A 13,943-nucleotide genomic window follows, 5' to 3' on the forward strand; every position below is an offset into this window, starting at 1 on the left:
ACTTCCATGCTGCAGGTCTCTGATGGTGAAAACCACTCTGCATCGATACAACATATCTAGTGGACGCCGCGACGTCACATACCAGTGGCTATGCAGTACCAAGGCGGCACCGTTGTGGCCTTACAGCCGAATAACGGTCCTCTCTGATGTCGGACTTGGTCGACCCTGCTCTGGTCTTCACGATACAGTTACGGTCTCTATAAACTGTCGCCACATCCCAGAAATGGCAGAACGATTCACTTTAAGCCATCGGGTCACATTAGTTTGCGACCGTCCTGCTTCCATTCTTCCTATGACTGTCCACAACACAGACCCTGGTAAGCGTCTTCTCTGTGCCACACTGCACCGTCTGCTACCGTGTACACAGCGACTGTGGATGTGGGACTGCCCCGCAAACACTACTCCGTTTGATAGGTGCCCTGACGTCATCGTTGGCGGGGTTTACCGTTGACCGAAATGGCATCTTCCGTGCAGAATAAGATCGTACGAACATCTGTTGACAGTTCGCATGATTATATCGTGAATTAGACACAGGACTGGGAGACAGCAGTTGCTTGCTTTGATTTTGGACACCAGTGTATTTCTCTGTCCGTCAATATTAGTACAAATGCTAAATAAATTCTGTTCAGTCGAACACGATAGTTTATGCCTTTCTCCTCCTTATGCAAAAATTGTAATACGTAACTCTAAACGCAATGTAACACTGCTTAACCGGAAAAGGATAATATTCAGGGTTGACTGAATTATTGTGGTTAAACAAAGATAGACAGAAGTTACTTCATTACGATTTTAAAGGCAATCTGCAACAGCAATTATCAGTTTTCATATCTCAATTTATAGAAGAAATAATACTTAAACAGAGAGATGGCATAAGCTGTCACAGATATTCTTTTGTCAGAAAAACAGAGCATCGCAGATACTCATAGGCGCTTACAGAACATCTGCGGAGACCTGGCAGCGAACAAAAACACGGTGATTGGTTGGCCGATTTGTCTATCATCTTTGCAACAAGATCGTGCGAACCTTTTCGATCTCCCGAGCGTCAGCTGCCCACAGACAGCTGCGACTCCTGCAATTTTGGAACGTGCGGACACTCTCATTCACGGTAATCAATCGATCACAATCAAATACCTCGCTGCTCAGCTGGACATTTCTGTTGGTGGGTTGGTAGTCCCGACACATTCGTTCACCAGCAAGTCGTTGGCTCCAACGTCGACCAATAGAATGGTATCATGTGGGCATACAGGCCTTACCTGAAAGGTGGAGTAAGACCGTTACGTTGAATCGAGTTTATGTTAATAATAGCGTTTTATAACCAAAAGATTGGGCAATAATTTTTATACTGGATTCCCGGTTAAAAAGCACGCGCTTCCGGAAAAAAAATTGCATTACTTATTGAACGCCCCTAGTAAGACAAGGAAGTTCATACAATCACACGTAACTTCCAAACTAAATTAATATTTCCATACTTTCGCCAAAATGTTTAAAACTGTAAGTGCTTCATAGATACGGTAAAAGAGTGGACAGAGCGAAATATTTATTTTTGTGGAAGATTGCGAGGTGCAGTTCGAGATGTTCTGCGCTGTAAGGCAGTTCCTGAGTGACTCGTCCACACACTGAACAGAAGGATAAAGCTGTACACTAAGCGTGGGAAATACTTACTTCCTATTGGCTGGCGATTTGAACAGGCAGTCAGAAAAAAAACTGACCTCAGATACTCGCAGTGAATCCTAATTCATATAACAGGATAACAGAGAGTAGATTATAACAGAATATCTGAATTTACAGAACTAAATTTAAACTAAATAATAGAACCCAGAATGTTGTCGTCGACGGCGAGTGTTCATCAGAGACATGGGTATCGTCTGGAGAGCCCCAGGGAAGTGTGATAAGACCGAAGTTGTTGTCTATCTACATAAATGATTTGGCGGACAGGGTGCGCAGCAGTCTGTTGATGATGCTATTGTGTACCGTAAAATGTCGAAGTTGAGTGACTGTAGGAAGATACAAGACGACTTCGACAAAATTTCAAGTTTGTGAAATGAATGTGGAAAAATGTAATTTAATACGGATGAGTAGGAAGAACAAACTTGTAATGTTCGGATACATTATTAGTGATGTGTCGGCAGCTGGGCCAACACCTTGTAGATCGAGATGGCTGAAAATGCACGCTAGACTAACGCAGACGGGCGTGAAGTACTGGAACAGGCTACGTAATTAGTGCTATGAAGAAAAGTACGTAGCTGGATTAATACTTATCTTTAATCAATCATTGTGGTACATCGCTCTTGAAGATACACAGGAGACTTTAATTACAATCATGTAAGGCTAATGGCGCCTTGCTAGTTCGTAGCCATTAACTTAGCTGAAGGCTATTCTGTCTCTCGGCTAATGAGAGAGAAAGGCTTCGTACATCTAGTCGCTAGCTAGGTCGTCCGTAGAACTGGGGCGAGTCCTTGTTCGTATCACGAGACCTGCCTTGTGGTGGCGCTAGGTCTGCGATCACACAGTGGCGACACGCGGGTCCGACATGTATTAAATGGACCGCGGCCGATTTAATCTACCACCTAGCAAGTGTGGTGTCTGGCGCTGACACCACAATTAGTATTATCCTGCTTGATACATTCAAGTAGTTTAAATATCTCTGGGTAACAATCGTGTGAAAACTGTGGTAGGGAAGGCAAATGATCGACGTTGGTTTTTTGGGAGGATTTTAGGAAAGAGTGGTTCACCTGTAGGACGCTGGTGCGACCGATTACTGAGTAGTGCTCGAGTGTATGGGATACGTTCCAGGAAGGAGGACATCGAAACAATTCAGAGGCGGGTTGCTAGGTTTGTTACTGGTAGGTTCGAACAGCACCTAAATGTTGCGGAGATGCTTCGGGAACAAGAATGGGAATCCCTGGAGAGAAAGCGACGTTCTTATCGATAAACGATATTGAGAAAATTTAGAGAACCGGCATTTGAAGCTGACGGCCGAACGAATATACTGCCGCCAACATACACTGCACGTGAGGACCACGAACAGAAGATTTGAGAAATCAGGGCTCACCCGGAGGCGTACAGATAGTCGTCAGATGATGAAAAGGACTAGAAAAATGATTTAGATAAGATATCTGTATGGTGCGATAAGTGGCAATTGACTCTGAATAAGGAAAACTTTGAAGTTATTCACATCAGTACTAAAAGAAATCAGCTAAATTTCGATTACATGATAAGTCACACAAATCTGAAGCCTGTAAGTCCAACTAAATACTTAGCAATTACAATTACAGGTAACCTAAACTGGAACCATCACATAGATAATATTGTCGGTAGAGCAAACCAGAGACTGCGATTCATTGGCAGAACACTTAGAAGGTGCAACAGGTCTATTAAAGAGACTGCTTACACCTCGCTTGTCCACCCTATTCTGGAGTATTGCTGTGCGGTGTGGACTGACGGATGACATCGAATAAGTACAAAGAAGGGCAGGTCGTTTTGTATTATCGCGAAATAGGAGACATAGTGTCACAGACATGATACGTGAATTGGAGTGGCTATCATTGAAAGAAAGGCGTTTTTCGTTGTGACGGGATGTTCTCATGAAATTTCAATCACCAGTTGTCTCCTCCAATTGGGAAAATATTCTCTTGGCACCCACCTATATAGGGAGAAATGATCATCACGTTAAAATAAGAGAAATCAGGGTTCGCACAGAAAAATTTAAGTGCTCGTTTTTCCCGCGTACCGTTCGAGAGTAGAACGGTAGAGAGACAACTTGAATGTGGTTCGTTGAACCCTCTGCCAAGCACTTTATTGTGAATAGCAGAGTAATCACGAAGATGAGGATGTAGATGTTTTTCCCTCGCTCTATTTGCGAGTGGAATAGGAGGGGAAGTGACAAGTAGCGGTACAGGGTACCCTCCGCCACGCACTGTATGGTGGCTTCGCGAGTATCTATGCTGATATAGATATATAGATGTAAATACATAATTTTAAAGCAAATGAGACATTCGCCCTTCATATATTTCCTACACACCCACTTTCCCAACAAAAGATAATTAAATAATAATTTGGAACGGATTACTTTTATGCTGTTGTAACTAAAGAAAACAAAAGTCAAGAAACTCATTTATATGAACTGATCTTCCTTATCATAGATTCAGATGAGATAATAAGTGACTACATTACAGTCTCTAGTCCTGTTTTATAGTACAAGAAACGTTATTATTGTTTTCAGGTAAAATTTTATGTCCACGGAAGTGTTGAATATAATGAATTGAAGTTTTTACAGTTTATTTGGAGTATCAGTACAAGCATGCATATGGAGTGTGGAGAAGATAAAAAAAAAAAAAATTCAATTTCTTTAAATTCGTAGGGAGAGCGCATAACATATTGACCTTACCATAGCCTGGTTCATATTCGAAGAGGTCAGCTGTATGGATGCGGAAGCAAAGGAAAATACCATCCCTTTCGTCTGCATGGCAAGACACACCATAAGGCCGCTTACTTGCAAGGAGTAAAGGCTCGGAATACTTTACAACCTGAGTATCGTAAATCATAGTCAGCAACTCCTGTCGGAAGGAGGGGGCATGTTGTATTTTGAACAGGTAATAAGGCTGCCAATTGCAGAGTTATAGCTCAGTTTGGAAAGGCAATACAGTAATGGAAAACCAGGTTGGATAGGCGTGTGTGTTAGCGCGCCACTTTCACGATGAGCAGCTGCCTCTGGCTCGGATCGAACCCGCCTGACGAATTAACGGCGAGTGTCGGTGTGCCGCCCAGAATGGACGTGGTTTCTGGCGGTTCCCCACATTCCACTAGGTAAATACCGATTTGATACCCGAGTCCCTCCACAGTTAGACGATTCCCAAATATTCAGAAACTCTCTCTACAGGCAGACTATTCGGGTACACAGATTCCTTCCTATGGGGTGGCGACACGGAAGAAATCTGCCCACCCATTAAACTAACTATCCGAAAGCCGTTAATAACCATTTAGAGCCTTCGTGGATGCTTCGCAAGGGCACAAAATAGGAGAAGTAATGACAGTTTCAGTGAGAAAGTGGAGTGAATTTACTTGCTAATATGAGCATGGTTCTCTCGAAGCATTACTGGAAAGTCTGTTACTTTTCAAGTAAATGCTGTTAATGTTTATCCATTGGAAGCAAACTTTTTCACTTAAGAATGAAGAATTTTAATATTCGTATAGAAAAGAGGCAAGTCTTCGTTTAAGCCATTGATGTCAGGTGTCGTTGGTAATGTGTTTCTGTGGCAACTATCCCTTACCTACATCCGATCGGTGCAAGGGGAACTGTTTCACTTGAAAATCAGCAAAATGTAGTTAGAAGTGCGTTACTCTGTTGTTCACCTTTATCATGGCAGGACTTCTCAAACGAGCTGCCTATTGGTGCTACATCGCAGACGAGAAGCTTTGGGTGAGATGTGCACTGATCAACGTAGGGTGAGCACCCGATTGATGCGTCCAAAGAACGTCCCGCCTTGTTATGAATTAGCTTTTGGCTCCCAGGGTCCAAACACGAGATGCCTCCGTCAGTAAAACAGTAGACATGCCCTAGTCGTCTAGCACATGTTCACTCAAGAGCAATAAAGTGAACATCACGAAGGAAGTACTTTTGTTATTGGATTTCAATTCCCACCCCCACCCCCCTCCAGAGGGGGAGGGGTTGCGGGCTCACAGCAGCGTAATATGCTGCTCTACAGCCTACAAATAAAAAAAAAAAACATAATGAGATACAAACAAGAAAAACAGGCGAAGAAACTGTGACATTGTAAAAAACTGTAAATTGGCGGAAAGTTGTGGAATTTAAAATATAAAAACACTACGGTGACGATGCGGATGAAGCCACACAGGAAGTAGACAGGCACAATTAAAATACATGGCGACAGTCTGGTTTCTATCCGCATGAGATAAAAAAGCACAACTAGTGACAGTATGGTGGCTGTTCGCAACACTTACAGGGGACGCACAACACTGAAACTCACTTATAACAGCACCATAGAGGTGCCACAGCGACAGATGGGGCAAGGGGGAACCAGGACCTATGAGGGGGAAGAAAGGGGAAGCCGATCGAGGGAGGGGACATAGTGGGGGGGGGGGGGAAGTGGGGCTGGGTGAAGACGAAAAGGAGTGCGAAAGGCAGTGGAGGGGAGAGAAAAGGGAAACGGGGGGGGGGGGGGCGAAGGAGGCAGAGAGAGGGTCGTCGGGGAAAAAACAGGATTGATGGAGGGTGGGAGGAGGAGGAAAGAAGTACTCATTATTGTAGGCTAAGAACATGAAGGGTAGAAATAAAATAGTAAGCGTAGATATAATGACCCAAGACACAAGTGCTTTTGTCACAGATATTTTCGTAACATGAAAGATAGATGTTAACTCAAAGTCTTTGGTTTGGCCTTCCATCAGGAGTAAAGTTTGTTATATTTTTAAGGCACACTTTTTGTTTCCAAATGGAAACCCATTGCATCTTGTATACACTGGAATCCGTTGTGAGCATTTAGTTGATCATTGCCTCCTCAGATGGCAACACGGTCTTTCTTTGACGAGAAATATGTATTTTGCTCATTATTGGGTATTATATTTCATAATGTAATTCTTTGTTTATACGAATTCTGTCAATTAAAAAATATTGCTGCGTTACAGACATCAGATAGGGATAGAAAACAAGGTAGATGTTAATATTTTCCCTGTTAGTATGTTTCTCTGTAAATAAAATTATTTGTCCCATTTGGCAACCTTATACGATCCGTCTTTGCATTCCTTGCATTTGTATAGTTATCTGACGCTCATCAGTCACGAACTTTTTGCAATTTCAATGGTTTTATACTGTTGCTATTATCAAAAAGACGACATAAGTACCTAAAGAGTTTATTTTCTGCATGACGATCGACAGGACGTTGACAGAGAAGACTTGTTTTTCAACACCGATTCCGATCTAAGGGGAGACGGAAGGCTATTTTTAAAACTATTCTGCCAATGCTATTTTAACCTTTGAGTAGGTACACTTTTCATAAGAACTATAAGTGATAAAACAATGAAATTTTTAAACATATATACAACATACATGCCTCAATTTACAAGTAAAATTAACATAATACATCTTATGGTTTTGAAGAAAAAAATATTCTTTCGTTAGTAAAATTTAAGTTTTTTTACATTAATTATTATAAAACAATTTCTGATTGTTTGGTGGTTTTCAATTTACTTGTAATAAGTTATAACCATCTGTAGTACAAATTGACCAAATTTCATGTTTATAACCCCATGTTTGTCGTTGTTGTGGACTTCAGTCCTGAGACTCGTTTGATGCAGCTCTCCATGCTACTCTATCCTGTGCAAGCTTCTTCATCTCCCAGTACCTACTGCAACCTACATCCTTCTGAATCTGCTTAGTGTATTCATCTCTTGGTCTCCCCCTATGATTTTTATCCTCTACGCTGCCCTCCAATACTAAATTCGTGATCCCTTGATGCCTCAGAACATGCCCTACCAACCGATCCCTTCTTCTGGTCAAGTTGTGCCACAAACTTCTCTTCTCCCCAATCCTACTCAATACTTCCTCATTAGTTATGTGATCTACCCATCTAATCTTCAGCATTCTTCTGTAGCACCACATTTCAAAACCTTCTATTCTCTTCTTGTTCAATCTATTTACCGTCCACGTTTCACTTCCATACATGGCTACGCTCCATACAAATACGAGGGTTATTCCAAAAGTAAGGTCCGATCGGTCGCGAAATGGAAACGACTATGAAAATCCGATAAAGCTTTGCACAGATGTGTTGGGTAGTGTCTCTAGTATAACCCCAGTTAGCATCACGTCGCTCTTCTCATTTCTGAGCTCGCAGTGAGTGCGTAAAGATGTCTAGAAAATAGTGTCTGCCGCCAAGTACGAGGGCCTGGTGAGAAATTTCGCCTGAAGCTATGCAGCCAACATTACATAACTGTCGTGCTGTTTCGTCTTCACGACAATTCTCAGCCGCATTCTGCAGGGGCAATGAAGATGCTCCTGCATCGTTTTTAAATGGAAATCTTAGATTACCCACAATACAGTCCGCAATTGTCTCCCCCTGAGTTTCATCTCTGGTCACATGAACCGCTGTCTTTGAAGACAACATTTTGACACAGACAACGAGGTGTAGGCCAGCGTGGAGAATTGGCGGAAAGCACTGGCGGCTGCCTTCTATGATGAGGCTATTGAAAAGTTGGTACAACGCTATGACAAAAGTCTAAGTCAGAACGGCGACTACGTAGAGAAGTAGCTGAAAGGTGTAGCTAATTGTTACAAGTAAAACATTTCTGATGTTCACTGTGGTTTCAATTTGGCAATCAATCGGACCTTACTTTTGGAATAGCCCTCGTACTTTCAGAAATAACTTCCTGACACTTAAATCTATACTCGATGTTAACAAATTTCTTTTCTTCAGAAACGCTTTTCTTGCCATTCCCAGTCTACATCTTATATCCTCTCTTCTTCGTCCATCATCAGTTATTTTGCTCCCCAAATAGCAAAACTCCTTTACTACTTTAAGTGTCTCATTTCCTAATCTAATACCCTCAGCATCACCTGACTTCACTCGACTACATTCCATTATCCTCGTTTTGCTTTTGTTGATGTTCATCTTATGTCCTCCCTTCAAGACACCATCCATTCCGTTCAACTACTCTTCCAAGTCCTTTGCTGTCTCTGACAGAATTACAATGTCATCGGCGAACCTCAAAGTTTTTATTTCTTCTCCATGGATTTTAATACCTACTCCAAATTTTTCTTTTGTTTCCTTTAAGGTTTGCTCAATATGGAGATTGAATAACATTGGGGAGAGGCTACAAGCCTGTCTCACTCCCTTCCCAACCACTGCTTCCCTTTCATGTCCCTCAACTCTTATAACTGCCATCTGGTTTCTGTACAAGTTGTAAATAGCCTTTCGCTCCCTGTATTTTACCCCTGCCACCTTTAGAATTTGAAAGAGAGTATTCCAGTCAACATTGTCAAAAGCTTTCTCTAAGTCTACAAATGCTGGAAACGTAGGTTTGCCTTTCCTTAATCTTTCTACTAAGATAAGTCGTAAGGTCAGTATTGCCTCACGTGTTCCAGTATTTCTACGGAATCCAAACTGATCTTCCCCGAGGTCGGCTTCTACTAGTTTTTTTCATTCGTCTGTAAAGAATTCGTGTTAGTACTTTGCAGCTGTGGCTTATTAAACTGATAGTTCGGTAATTTTCACATCTGTCAACACCTGCTTTCTTTGGGATTGGAATTATTGTATTCTTCTTGAAGTCTGAGGGTATTTCGCCTGTTTCATACATCTTGCTCACCAGATGGTAGAGTTTTGTCAGGACTGGCTCTCCCAAGGCCGTCAGTAGTTCCAATGGAATGTTGTCTACTCCGGGGGCCTTGTTTTGAGTCAGGTCCTTCAGTGCTCTGTCAAACTCTTCACGTAGTATCGTATCTCCCATTTTATCTTCATCTACATCCTCTTCCATTTCCATAATATTGTCCTCAAGTGCATCGCCCTTGTATAGACTCTCTATATACTCCTTCCACCTTTCTGCTTTCCCTTCTTTGCCTAGAACTGGGTTTCCATCTGAGCTCTTGATGTTCATACATGTGGTTCTCTTATCTCCAAAGGTCTCTTTAATTTTCCTGTAGGCAGTATCTATCTTACCCCTTGTGAGATAAGCCTCTACATCTTTACATTTGTCCTCTAGCCATCCCTGCTTAGCCATTTTGCACTTCCTGTCGATCTCATTTTTGAGACGTTTGTATTCCTTTTTGCCTGCTTCATTTACTGCATTTTTATATTTTCTCCTTTCATCAATTAAATTCAATATTTCTTCTGTTACCCAAGGATTTCTACTAACCCTCTTCTTTTTACCTACTTGATCGTCTGCTGCCTTCACTACTTCATCCCTCAGAGCTACCCATTCTTCTTCTACTCTATTTCTTTCCCCCATTCCTTTCAATTGTTCCCTTATGCTCTCCCTGAAACTCTGTACAACCTCTGGTTCTTTCAGTTTATCCAGGTCCCAACTCCGTAAATTCCCACCTTTTTGCAGTTTCTTCAGTTTTAATCTACAGGTCATAACCAATAGATTGTGTCAGAGTCCACATCTGCCCCTGGAAGTGTCTTACAATTTAAAACCTGGTTCCTAAATCTCTGTCTTACCATTATATAATCTATCTGATACCTTTGAGTATCTCCAGGGTTCTTCCATGTATACAACCTTCTATCACGATTCTTAAACCAAGTGTTAGCTATAATTATGTTGTGCTCTGTGCAAAATTCTATCACCTACTACGTTTCCTTCTCTCCCTTTTCCTACACTCGAATTCCAGTCACCCATGACTATTAAATTTTCGTCTCCCTTCACTATCTGAATAATTTCTTTTATTTCATCATACATTTCTTCAATTTCTTCGTCATCTGCAGAGCTAGTTGGCATATAAACTTGTACTACTGTAGTAGGTGTGGGCTTCGTATCTATCTTGGCCACAATAATGCGTTCACTATGCTGTTTGTAGTAGCTTACCCGCATTCCTATCTTCCTATTCATTATTAAACCTACTTCTGCATTACCCCTATTTGACTTTGTGTTTATAACCCTGTAGTCACCTGACCAAAAGTCTTGTTCCTCCTGCCACCGAGCTTCACTAATTCCCACTATATCTAACTTTAACCTATCCTTTTCCCTTTTTAAATTTTCTAACCTACCTGCCCGATTAAGGGATCTGACATTCCACGCTCCGATCCGTAGAACGCCAGTTTTCTTTCTCCTGATAACGACATCCTCTTGAGTAGTCCCCGCCCGGAGATCCGAATGGGGGACTATTTTACCTCCGGAATATTTTACCCAAGAGGACGCCATCATCATTTATTCATACAGTAAAGCTGCATGCCTTCGGGAAAAATTACGGCCGTAGTTTCCCCTTGCTTTCAGCCGTTCGCAGTACCAGCACAGCAAGGCCGTTTTGGTTATTGTTACAAGGCCAGATCAGTCAATCATCCAGACTGTTGCCCTTGCAACTACTAAAATGGCTGCTGCCCCTCTTCAGGAACCACTCGGTTGTCTGGCCTCTCAACAGATACCCCTCCGTTGTGGTTGTACCTACGGTACGGCTATCTGTATCGCTGAGGCACGCAAGCCTCCCCACCAACGGCAAGGTCCATGGTTCATGGTACCTGGTACTTGTGGGAAGAAAAAAAATGTTTCGATAAAATTCCATTTAAAGTTTAATATTGCAATTCTAGTATAGTTATTGCTGAGAATTACTTACCCCTAATATTTTCCTGCACCATACTGAGCATCAACTGAATCATACTGATCTTCTTTTCTTCTCTTATTCCCTCTTCTTTTCTGTCTGGCTTTTTTTGTGCATTTTAAATTAGTAATATCTGCCGTGCGGATTCTCTCTTTATCTATTTGCACCAAGGATATTGCAGTATTTCCACTATATTTTATGCAAAATAATTCCAAAACATCCAGTTTTCTAATTACACCAGCATTGAAGCATAAAATAGCAACATAAACACCAAATACAGTTTTCGGTAACCGGTCCCAAATGACAGAATTCACAGATTCATTTAAATTTTGGGTTTTCCCGTGAAGACATTTCTTCTACAAGGTATCTTTACAGTCATTACTGATGCAGGTAAAGAATCTTTGTGGTCTTACCTGGCACTTCTCCTGTACTTGTATCAAGAGTCAGGATCATTCGAGCAAAGACTGCACTGGATTATCATTTGTGGAAAGCTTAGGGAAAAAGATAGCCCATACAGCTTTTTTCATGTTTTCTAAATTTTTCTACATTTCTTCTTAAGAACAAGCCATAATAATTCTGTACTCTGTCTGTTCCAATATTTGGCACGTGACCTTTACCACTAACTTCTTACCATCTTCCAATACTGTTTTTGACTTTTCTTTCAATAATTTTCTCAGCCTGGGCCCCATTCTCTTCTGGACATGCCCAATGCACTTTAGCTTAGAAACTGTGAAAGTAGGACCATCAGATTGTTCTGCACATACCCGGTCATAAGCCTTGCTGTCACCGTGCTCAGATTGCACAGAGCGTCAGGAAAACCATCGTATCTCACGAAAAAACTGTCGTATTTATATAAAACACAAACTGTTTCACGCAGGAAAGACCAGTCATTTCAAATATGGTAAAATCTAAAAATTCAATTTTTGTAGCCCACTTACCTTCCGTCTCCTCTTAAACTGAATATGAAACTTGCGATTAAGATGAAATTTGTATGAATGGTAATAAATTCATGAACACCTGGAGATGAAACGTTAATCTTAGTGTTTCTGAAGTGAATGCTACCCTTCTATGTGTGACTTCAAATGAGTCTGATTATGCAGGGCAGTCAAGGAATAAAAACAGCACAGAAGAAGCAGCACGAACTTCATACCGTAAGTACAAGAGGATGCTCTCCAGGAGAATCCGTGCAATGAAACACGTAACATACAGTACAGCCAATAAAAATACGAAATATATTGTTTAAGAAAGTAGAGATGAAGTATGTGGCGCAACCTTTTCCTGGAGGGGAGATTTACCAGATGGGGTATGACTCCATGCTACTTGTTGTCATACTTTTTTACTCAAGATACTGTGGAGTTGATTTTACGAGAATATACACTTCATAGTCCTCACATGAATTTGTCTAAAAATGGTTCAAATGGCCCTAAGCACTATGGGACTTAACACCTGAAGTCATCAGTTAGCTACACATAGAACTACTTAAACCTAACTAACCTAAGGACATCATACACATCAATGCCCGAGGCAGGATTCGAACCTGTGACCGTAGCAGCAGGGTGGATCCGGACTGAAGCACCTGCAACCGTTCGGCCACAGCGGCCGGCGAATTTGTCTAAGTCCAGCACTATTTGAAGGGATGTGTGCTTCAAAAACAAAAATAACTGTTTCATTAAATATCATGTAGATAAATTTTAATGTCTTGAGATTTATTTCAAAATTTCAAATCAATTCTGGCTTTAATAGCGACGAGATTTTGATTTAGAACTAAACATCTCACGAAATGTTAGTTTCATGAAACGTATTTATTTCAAAGCTTTCTTGTTTGTTGTGCTACTGTAAACGTGATGTTTGTCGAAGAGTTAGTTATGTCTGAATGCTAGATGTTGCCAAATGGCAACAGAAATAAAGTGATGAATTTCACAGAGTTAAAAGACGAAGGTAATTATTTCAACGTTTTCCACTGTCATCGGCGTACTAAAATTTAAATTCATGTAGTGTACGGTTAATACCAGTTATGAGAAGTCAGACACTTAAAACATTCCAATAGTGAGAATATCGTACAAGCACCATTAAAAGAGTCCAAAGATTTATTAATGAGCATCGCCAGTTGTGTGAAAGATAGAAAAACAGGAACTGGAATGCTTCGAAGACCAAGAAAATTAAAAATGTATTTTTAAGACACAAAAGAATGAAATGTTGAGAATAGAGGAAGTTAAAGGAGAAATTGCAGATGGAAGTGCAACGGCCCCTTAAGAGTTATTGCAGCCGCTAGGCGTCCCGTTCTCATACATCTCGTGCGGTCGTTTAGTGCCGGCCATTCCGCCGTCCCTGTAAATGCCTTCCCATATATACGGCTCCTCCTCTCCGTGTTCCTAGCTGTAAGCTTGCCGACTACGTGGTCACCATGACAGTAGTGAGCTACTATCGTTGTGGCCGCGATACATCAAGGCCCTACTGGATCCAATGTTATTCTCTTTATATATTTCGCGCTGTTACACTGCATCTGCGCAAGGGTAAATCAGTTATTCGTTTTGACGTCAGAATAATGATGGTTAATTGTGCTCAATTTTTATGCTCGAGCAGATAAGTAAGATCCAGAATCTCAGCTCCACAACTTCGAACAGTTGACAAACTCTCAACCAAAAAATGGTTTAGGGTACATGTTTGTGTAAGTACTACTGTT

This window comes from Schistocerca piceifrons, chromosome 5 (assembly GCF_021461385.2).
Source record: "Schistocerca piceifrons isolate TAMUIC-IGC-003096 chromosome 5, iqSchPice1.1, whole genome shotgun sequence".
Taxonomy (NCBI): domain Eukaryota; kingdom Metazoa; phylum Arthropoda; class Insecta; order Orthoptera; family Acrididae; genus Schistocerca; species Schistocerca piceifrons.